Raw genomic sequence first — 11159 nt, forward strand, 5'->3', positions numbered from 1 at the left:
ATTAGGCTACATCCTGTGCCTGTATCCACCAATGCCAAAACACATTGTAGGTATGCCCTCAATCAATGTGTTGCCAATTCAACAGGAGGCCTTCAGTCCTCACCTACCTCCAAAAGATGAGTATACACTGGCCTGCTCCCTAATCAAAATAGAACAGTTCATCCACCTTCTTGGGAGCAACCAAAAAATCCTTTAAATCCACTGAATGTACCTTGCTACCTGTTTCCAGATGTTTATTGAAACACTGTTCCAGGTGCAATTGCTGGCACAAGGCAAACAGGACCACATTTGGCTCCAGTCAATTTTCTTACTATGAACCCCTGCTGCAAGCAACTCAAGCCACATCTGTTTATGGCTAGTCTTGCTTGGTCCCTTTGGGATAAAATCCTGAGTATTCCTTGAGGGTTTGGTCTTATCCACCTTTCAGATCCCTTTTGCTTGTCTTTTTTCCCTCTGCTTCACCTAAGCTGGCTATCATGGTCATTACCTCATGTATAGGACAACCAATGTAAGGGGCCAGTATGGCCATCAGTGACCCAAATGATGTTGATGGGGGCATTTTGTAGAACTATGTTTCTCATGCTGCCTGTAAAACTTTCATTATTTGGGCCACAAGTGTTCATATTAAACATGGACTGCCACATCCCCAGCTCCCAAATTATTTGAACTAACTCAGCATGTTTGCCATTTACTAACAATCTTGGGCAGTTCTCCAGCATTTGGCCACATAGTTCGGGCAGCTGCATTTACCCATTCCATTAAGGAGTGAGTACCTGGCTCTGGTGCATATCCGTAGCTATTCTGTAGCTGCTGTCTCAGGGATGGGTGCATGGTGATGGAGGCCAATTTTTCCATCTCCTCACCAGAGCATATCACACTATCCACCTGTAGTTCCCATTACCACAGCAGCCAAGCAGCAAGGGGCTACCCCTGTTTCTGCTGTACTGTCTCCCCAAGTCATCTAATTCAACCTGGGTATACAGGACATAGGTAGTGGATTGCTGGCATGTTGTCTGCCTGGTCTCATAGTCTGTTCATTTTTCACTTTCTTATGCACAACAGGTCATGCCTGGAGATGCACAGTCTCCCCCAAGGCTACTGGATTTGTCATCCTCCTGGTGTGAGAGGCAGGGGTGGCCAGTCACTGCATGTCATCCTCCAGGACACTTATCCATGCTTGTGACAACTCTGCTTTCTGCTTCAAATCTCAATCAGCTTGCAGTATAGTGAGCAGTAGCCAGGCTCTGGTCAGCAGAAAAGTGGCCACTGGGCACCACATGCTCAAGGACAGCCACATTTCCTCCCCCTCCCAAAGGGTTCTCCACTGTAGTGCCTGGTCTATGCTGACTTGCCATATCATGAGCAGAACCAGATCCCAGTCAACAGGGAAGTGGCCACAGGGCACAATATATTCAAGAGCAGCCAAATTTCATCCTTGTCCCAAGGGGCTTTTTGCTCTCATACCTGCTCAGAATCCTACCATTGATGCCAATTGTAAAGCTAGGGCTAGGTCTCACAGACCCCTTGAGCCTGTTGTCCAGACTGGGTCACAAACCCTCCACACACAGATATATGAGCTAGATAACAGGAAAAGGTCCTTAGGGCTGTGGGTGAAGAAATAATAGCTTCATTCAGAGCTAAAAGCAGTTTCCCTAATGGCTTCCCAAAGCATCCTCAGAGACACCATTTATTCAAGCTGTTAGTCCTTTATAGTCAAGTCCACAATTCAAAACACCTTCAGGAATGCAGAATCCAACCCCAGAATGTGAGTAGAAGCATTGGAATTGCCCCACTGTCTGCAATTTTCATACATAAGAGGGCAGACTGAGTGGAACTGCCCATGTGCAATCACATTAGACAATAACAGGGAATATCTGGGTTCACACGCACATATTTACAGCAGATGTTTGGCAAGATTCTGAACATCTGAGGGGCCATGACCATTTTTCTATATTTTCCCAACAATGATGATTTCCATTCATTTGGGTATATAAGCAGCAATGGGACTGCTGGACCATATGTCAGTTCTATCTGTAGTTGTCTGAGGAATCTCCATACTGTTTTCCATAATGGCTACACTAATTTGCAGCCCCACCAACAGTTTTGGAGGGTTCCCCTTTCTCCACATCCTCAGCAGCATTTGTTATTCTCTGTCTTTTGGATGAAACAGTCTAACTGGAGTGAGATGATATCTCAGTGTAGTTTTTATTTGCATTTCCCTGATTCTGAGTGATGTTGAACATTTTTTCATGTATCTGTTGGCTATTTGTATGTTGTCATACAAGAAATGTCTGTTTGGCTCCTTCACCCATATTTTAATTGGGTTACTAGTTTTCTTACTGTTTAACTGTTTGAGTTATTTGTACATTCTGGATATTAATGCCTTGTTGAATGAATAGATTGTAAATATTTTCTCTCTTTCTGCAGGTTGTTCTTTCACTCTGTTAATTGTTTCTTTTGCTGTGCAGAAGCTTTTTAGTTTGATATAATCCCATTTATTTATTATTTTGTTGTTTCCTGTGCTTTGGGGGTCTTATAAATAAAATCTTTGCCCAGTACTATGTCCTGAAGTATTTCCTCTATGATTTTTTTTCAGTAGCTTTGTAGTTTCATGTCTTATATTTAAGTCTTTATTCCATTTTGAATTGATTTTTGTATGTGAAAAGAGATACAAGTCTAGTTTCATTTTTCTACATATAGATTTCCAGTTTTCCCAGCACCATTTATTGAAGAGATGTTCTTTTCCCCAATGTATGTTCTTGTTACTATCATCAAAGATAGTCTAAGAATGTAGGTTGATTTCTGGGTTCTCTATTCTGTTCCATTGGTTTGAATGTCTGTTTTTATGCTGGTACCATGTTGCTTTGTTTACTATTTCTTTGTAGTATAATTTGAAGCCAGAGAATATTATGCCTCTGGCTTTATTTATTTGTATGTGTGTATATTTATTTATTTATATTTGTCCACATATATTTGGAAAGGATTGCTTTGGCAATGTTGTTGCCAAAGAATGCAGTGTTGTTCCATATGAATATCACAAATATTTTTGTTTCTGTGAAAAATGTCATTGATATTTTTATGGTTATTGCATTGAACCTATAAATTGCTTTGAGTGGTACGGACATTTTCACAAAGTTAATTCTTTTTGTATACTCTTTAACTTCTCTCAGCAGTGATCTATAGTTCTTATTGTAGCGGTCTTTCACCTCCTTGGTTAAATTGATTTCTAGGTATTTATTGTATGTGTGTGTTTGTGTGTGTGTTGTGTGAACTATTTTAAATGGGCATACATTTTTTTTTCATTTTTTGCTAGTTTGTTACTATAGTGTAAAAATGCTACTGATTTTTCATGTTTATTTTGATCCCTCAACTTTACTGAAATTATTTATCAACTCTAAGAGTTTTTTTGTAGAGTCTTTAGGTTTTTCTACACATAGGATTGTGTCATCTGCAAACAGGGTCAATTTGACTTCATTTTTTTCCAATCTGGATGCCTTGTATTTCTTTCCCTTGCCTGATTATTCTGGCTACTACCTCCAATACTATGTTAAACAGGAGTAGTGAGAGTGGGCATCCCTGTCTTGTTACTGTTCCATTCAGGATGATTTGGGCAGTGGGTTTGTCATGTATGGCTTTTATTGTGTTGAAATATTTTCCTTCTCTATCTAATTTATTGAGAGTCATTCCATGAAATGATGTTGGATTTTGTCAGATGCTTTTTTGGCATCAGTTGAGATAACCATATGGTATTCGTCTTTGGTTTTATTGATGTGGTGTATCACATTTATTGACTTGTGTATGTTAAAACATTCTTGCACCTCTGGGATGAAATCCACTTGATCATGGTGTGTAATTTCTTTGATGTGCTGCTGTATTCTGATTGCTAATATTTTGCTGAAGATTTTTGCATCTATGTTTATGAAGGATGTTGGCCTGTAATTTTCTTTTTTTGTTGTTATATTTTTGTCTGGTTTTGGTATCCAAGTGATGCTGACCTCATAGAATGAGTTTGGGAGAATGACTTCCATTTCAATTTTTTGGAATAGTTTGAAGATAATTGGTATTAATTCCCATTTAGATGTTTGGTAGAATTCAGCAGTAAAACCATCCAGGCTTTTCTTATTGGGAGACTGCTGATTACTGCTTCAATCTTGTTGCTTGTTATTGGCCTGTTCAGGTTTTCTATTTCTACTTGGTTCGGTCTTGTTAATTTGTATGTGTCCAGAAATTTATCCATTTCCTCCAGATTTTCAAGTCTGTTGGCAAATAGTTATTTGCGATAGTCTCTAACAATTCTTTGTATTTCTGTGGTATCAGTTGTAATTTCTCCTCTTTCAGTTCTGATTTTTGTTATTTGGTTCTCCTTTTTTATTTTTATTTTTTAATTTACCATTCTTTATGTTTGTCTATTTTTTCTATCTTCTCAAAAAAAAATAACTTTTCATGTCATTGATTTTTTTAAATCACTTTTTGGGTCTCTATTTCATTTAGTTCTGCTGTGATCTTAATTACTTTTTATCCACTAATTTTGTGGTTGGAGATTTCTTGTCTTTTTATTTCTTTGCGATGTAGCATTAGGCTGCTTATCTGAAAGCTGTCTATTCTTTTGATGTAATCCTACCTTTTAGTACTGCTTTTTTAGTATACCACGGGTTTTGGTATGATGTGTCTTTATTTTCATTAGTGTCAAGAAATGTTTTGACTTTCTGTTTAATTTCTTGGGCCTTTGGCTCATTCAGGAGCTTGTTGTTTAATTTGCACATGTTTATATAGTTTCCAGAGTTTTGTTTGTTATGGATTTCTAGTTTTAATGCATTGGGGTCTGAAAACACACTTGAAATGATTTCATTTTTTAAAATTTGTTTATATTAGACTTGTGACCTAACAGATGGTCCATCCTAGAGAATGTTCCATGTGCTGATGAGAAGAATGCATATTCTGTGGTTGTTGGATGAAATGTTCTGTAGATATCTGCCAAGTCCAACTGGTCTGAAGTGTAGTTTAAATACTGTATTTCTCTGCTGACTTGTTGCCTACATGATCTGTCCAATGTTGAGAGAAGTAGTTTATGTCCTAACTATTACTGTATTGAGTTCTATCCCTTTCTTTAGGTCTAGTGGTATTTGCTTTATATATCTGGGTGCTCTGGTGTTGGCTACATATACTTATTGCTGTTATGTCTTCTTGTTGAATAGATCCTTTTATCATTATTTAATGGCCTTTTTGTCTATGTTTTTTGGTTTAATGTCTATTTTATCTAATACATTAATAGCTACTCCTGCTCATTTTTGGTTTCTATTTGCATCATATATCTTTTCCATTCCTTCATTACTAGACTGTGTGCATCTTTACCAGTGAGGTCCCTGGCGATGACCACAACACTGCAGGCAGCAGCAGTAGGGGGTCCTATCCTCTAGTTGGGTGGTCACTGCTTCAGCATTAGCAGAGGTTCCACATCCACCTGGTGCCACTGGTGTGATGACTATGGCAGTGGCAGTCACACTGCACACAACTGAAGCAGGGGGTCTACAAGTAGCTTAGCTGGATGATGAGGCTACTTGGGCAAGCGTCCCATGTATGGCTGGTCTGGCTGGTGTGGCAGTGTAGACAGCCAGTAAAAAGGTCACTGCCTACAGGCAGCTGTGGAAGGGGTACTGTACACAGCCAGGTGACTAGTACAGCAGTGTGAGCAGGGATTCTATGCCCAGCTGGGCTGGTCAGAGCCATACTGCCAGTTTGGATGGTTACAAGCAACAGAATGGGCTGGAAACTCACAGTGAGAAGATGAGTGACAGTCCTGGGTCCTAAAAATGTTACCAGCAAGTGCAGCACTGGGAGCAGTGAGCCTGTTTCAGTCTTCCTCTGTGAGAGAAAAACGTTGTAGTTTTCTCTAGTCCACCATCTTCCTGGGAGTAGCCACCCCTTGTTAGTGTGGCTGTAGTATCTTTGTTGTTGTTCCTAGGAGACTAGAGTAAATAGCAGTGGAAAGGAAATGCCTTGACCCCCACCTCCGCTTTTTGACATGATAGACATGTATAGGAAACTCTTCCTCCTGCATCCCCACAGACTCCCCACTGGGGTGCATTTTAGGTACCTGGAAAAAATTTGTTTGAAAGACTGAAGAAAATGAAGTTAATATGCTACTACAATAAGGCTTGGATCCAATATAAGCTCAGTGACCAGGGGACTTGGCCTAAAAATGAGACTTTAAATTTTGATGCTATTTTACATCTAATCTTGTTTTGCCAGGAGAGTAGAAGTGTAGGAAGTGCTTTGTACCGGCCTTCATAAAACTATATCAAGACATCAGGTTGAAAGAGCATAATCTCTGTTTGGCTCATGATCTAATTGCGCCCCCCAAAATAAAGCCTACATATTTTAGATGACCCATTATTCTGAGGCTTCCAGTGCCACCGCAGACCCTGGCACCTCAGCCAGCATCAGCTGCCCCCATTTCCCAACCACCAACACCAACAGCTTCTCCAGGCAGCTCAGGCTCAATCTCAAAGGGGTATTAGCTCTCCTGTCCCAACTCCCCTCTTGGGTGACATATACTCCTCTGTCCTACCCACTAGCCCTGGAGTATATCCTCTGATACCAAAGGAAGTGAACTCTGCTACTACTGTCAGGAGAACTTCTCATCAGCCTCCTTAGGGTAATCTTTTCCTCTTGTAGGAAGTAGCTAGTGGGAATGGAGAAATAGTTAGACCACATGTGCCTTTCTCTACATCTGATCTGGCACTGTGCAAAGAAAAGTTTGGGTGTTTCTTAGAGGACCCAGGAAAATTTACAGAGGAGTTTATAAAATTAACCATGACTTATGGCTTGACCTGGAAGGATTTGCAAGTCCTCTAACCCACCTGCTGTGGATATGAGGAAAAGCAATAAATAACAGGGGTCACCCAAGAACACTCGGATGGCTTAGCTGCCCAAAACAGAAGCCATGCTGTTGAATGAGCAGGAGGGAATGCAGTCTTGGAGGCAGATCCACAATGTGACTATCTAAGGTGATATGCAGATCTAGAACCTAGAAACTATATGATAACATGCATAATAGAGGGCATGAGAAAATGCACAAACTGGTAATTTATGTATGGCAGGATCCACAAACTCACCCAAGGTAAAGATGAAAATCCAACCATATTCTGAGGCCACCTAGTAGAGGCAAATAGGAAATACATCAATACCAACTGTAATTCTCCCAAAGGGCAAACTCTCCTGGGTACCCATTGTATCACACAGGAAACTTCTGACATATAAGGAAACTTCAGAAGGTTGCCACAGGGCCACAAACCCCCATGAGCCAATTGCTGGATACAGCCTTTAATATATATAATCAAAGAGATCTGGCTGAGGAAGCTGTAAAGGCCCAGAGAGGGAAGCAGAAGGTACAAATGTTAGCAGTGGCCTTAAGTTCCATGACCCATACTGATCATCAACCTCATGGCTCCATTTTCCCTGCGAAGTCAAGGTCCAGCCAACCTAAAGACTTGAAAGGTATGTGCTACATGTAAGGCAAATAAAACTGCTGGAAGGTCACCCATACCTGGCAAGTTGAGAGGCCACAGGAACCCTTCCATTTATCTAAAGAGGAGGGCCAAAGGCAGAGGGACTGCCTCTGGGACCAATGTGGACCTGAGGCTCAGGAGCCTCCTGAGACTCCTGAGCTTCAGGCCCACACTGCCTTGAGAGAGCTGACAGGGCAAGTGACTGACAGAACCCAAGACTCCTGGTGACTCCACATGGACATCTGATTATCTCTCCTGATGAGCCTCAGGCAATTCTAGATGTAGTATGTAAGAATGTCATATTCCTAATTCACAGAAGAGCCTACTACTCTGTTTTAATCCACCATTCTGGTCTCTTTTCCTCTCAAACTTGAGTAGTAACAGGAATAGATGGAAAGCCTCAGTATAAAAGATTTATATTCTTGCTTAATTGTTCTTTCAAAGAGTTTACATTTTCTTACCAGCTTCTAATTATACCTGAGTCTTCAATCCCTTTGAAGGGTGGGGACTTGCTGGATCATTTAGGGACTACCCTCCATCTAGACAAAGTGACCACCCTGGGAGAAACAGAGACACTATTAATGTCTTGTGTTGTCTACTTTGACAACAACACCCACTCCTAACACAATATCAGCTCGTGTATTATCACAGGTTGATGCTCAAGTATAGAATACTGAAATACTAGGAAGGGCTCTAACTGTACCATCTGTCCAAATTACCCTGAAGGATCCTGATTCCTATCCTTGAAAAAATAATATCCCCTTAAACCAGAAGCAAAACAAAGGCTGCAACATTTAATTGATAGATTTCTTAAATACAGATTATCGAGGTCTTCCCAACCTCCATGCAACACTACAATTCTTCCCATAGAGAGACCCAATGGAGAGTACCAGTTCATGCAGGATTTAAAAGATATTAACAATGTGGTAATACCCTTGTATCCCCTTTTTTCCAATCCATATATAATTCTGTCCCAAGTACCCGATGGAACTTAGTGGTTTACAATGCTGGATTTAAAGGATGCATTATTTTGCATCCCATTACATCCTGATTCCCAGTACTTTTTTGCATCTGAGTTGACAACCCCCAAGATACAGATGACCACTCAATTCACATGAATGGTATTGCCTTAGAGATTTAGGGACAGCCCACAAAAATTTGGGAATGCACTGTTTAAAGACCTCAGGCAGTTACAGTTGGAAAAGGGAACTCACTTACAGTATATGGATAATCTACTGATAATCAGTCCCACCAAGGAGGATTCAGATAGCGAAACAGTGAAAGTACTAACCTTTCGGGGAAGCATGGTGACCGACTCTCTCCACAAAAGGCCAAAATTTCTGCTCACAGGGTCAAATATCAACACCAGGAACCCAAATTTTAACCACAGAAAGGAAAGAAACAGTTCTGGCATTGCAGCCTACTTACACCAAAAGACAGCTTAGAGACTTTTTGAGAATGGTGGGGTTTGGTAGAATCTGGATGCCTGAATTTGGTCTAATAGCAAAACCATTAAACATCCCTTTAAGCCCTGATCACAAACCTGTGGAGTAGAGGGAAGAATATCAAAATGCATTCCAGACTCTGAAGGATAAATCAAGCACAGTCCAGCTCTGGGGCTCCCAAATATAGAGATACTCTTTACCCTGTTTTTGGCAGAGAGGCAAGGTGTTGTCCTTTCCCTAAAACTGGGTAAGAGCAGTAGCAGTCACCACTTTTCTGGTAGAAGCAGCAGCCAAATTAACTTAGGACAACCACCAAAGTTTTTAACACCTCATCAGGTGCTAGGAGTCTTTGAAGCCAAAGATCACCAATGGCTAATGGGAGGTAGGCTGCTAGAATATCACCTTCTCCTTCTGGAAATGGCAGAAGTGACTTTTAAAGTTTGCCAGATGCTAAACCCAGCCACCTTGAAGACAGAACAAGACCCTAAGTAAATCACTTTCCTGCATAGAAAAACATGAGTAGATTTATTCTAGCAGGCCTAATTTATGAGATGAAAGTCCCCTGAATCCAGAGGCTGAATGGTACACTGATGGAAGCAGCCTCATGAAGACTGGTAATCATAAAGCAGGATGTACAGTGGTAAGCCAGGAAGTTATCGAGGCAGAGGCACTACCATCAAACGTTTCAGCCAGAAGCAGTTCATAGCCTTAGTCCAAGCCCTATGATTAGGTAACAGCCTCCAACTGAACATATACACAGACTCCAGATATATCTTTTTGGTACTCCATGCTCATAGTGATATATGGAAGAAGTGGGGATTGTTCACTGCCACAAATCCCCTCATTAAACACCATGATAAAATTTTAGAACTTATTGAAACAGTGCAGGACCCCCAAAGAACTGGCAGTCATATACTACAGGGGACACCAGGAAGGAATTCAGCCATCATAAAGGGAAATGCATTCACTGATAGAACTGCAAAGGCAGCTGCAAGAGGTAAAGTAGAATAGCAGACCACTTTAATAACAAACCCCCAAGATTGGCAAGTAACTCCACAATACAGCCAGGAAGAATCAGAGCAGGATATGGCTTAAGACAACCACAGGGCCACTTCCAGATGGTTGACAAGAAATGATAATCTTCTCCTACCCCAGAAAATACAGCAGAAGGTATCAAATACCTTCATGATTCCTCCCATTTGAGTAGGGTTCCTGTGATTAAACTGGTATGGCAGGTGTTTATAGGCAAGGGGTTCACACAGACCATTAAGGAAGTAACTTAGGAATGTGAATTATCTGCTTCTAATGATCCTGGGAATCATCCTGTTTCCCCTTCCCTCTTAAAATATGTACAACATTGAGGAACATATTTAGGGAAGGGTTGGCAATTGGACTTTGCTGAGATACCACATTACCAAAGGATTCAAATGCCCTCTGGTATTTGTGGATACCTTTTCAGGTTGGATTGAGATGTTTCCAACTAGGACCAAAAGGCCATAGAGGTAGCTAAATATCTTCTTATGAGATTATAACCAGGTTTGGACTTCCTAGATTCCTCCAGAGTGACAATAATCTCTCCTTTACAGGAAAGGTCACACAACAAGTTGCAACTGCCCTTGGCATTTCTTACAGGTAGCCCTCCCACTGGAGACCTCAATCATGGGAAATGTGGAAAAAGCACATCACATTTTCAAAAAGACTTTAATTAAATTATGCAAGGAAAAATCAGGTAAGTGGATAGACCTTTCACCTATAGCTCTGTTAAGAACTTAGCCCCACCTAATACCACCATTTTAGTCCCTTTGAAATGGTAGGTCATTTATAATATCAGAATTTCTTTTAGACAAAGAAACAAATAAAATGATCAGGTATGTCATCAATCTAAATCAGATGTGGTAAGCACTCCATGAATTTGGGAATGAAGTTCCACACTTCCCAGTCTCAGAACAATTAGATTCACCTATTCAGCCATGTGACCTAGTTACTTAAAACTTGGAAAGTGAGAATGCCAGAAAGTCAATTAGGGAAGGACCTAAGTCAAATGCAAAGGACCTTACCAAGTGTTGATATCCACTGTGACTGCTGTGAAGCTACAGGGAATCTCTAGTTGTGTCCACCTTTCTAGAATAAAGCCTATCTCTTATGAGTCCTTACAGGAAAACTAGGAGGACAAAGGTGACTCTACCTATTTTTGTGAACCTATGGA

The sequence above is a fragment of the Galeopterus variegatus genome, unplaced genomic scaffold (genome assembly GCF_000696425.1).
Source record: "Galeopterus variegatus unplaced genomic scaffold, G_variegatus-3.0.2 Scaffold2173, whole genome shotgun sequence".
In the NCBI taxonomy this organism is placed as follows: Eukaryota; Metazoa; Chordata; class Mammalia; order Dermoptera; family Cynocephalidae; genus Galeopterus; species Galeopterus variegatus.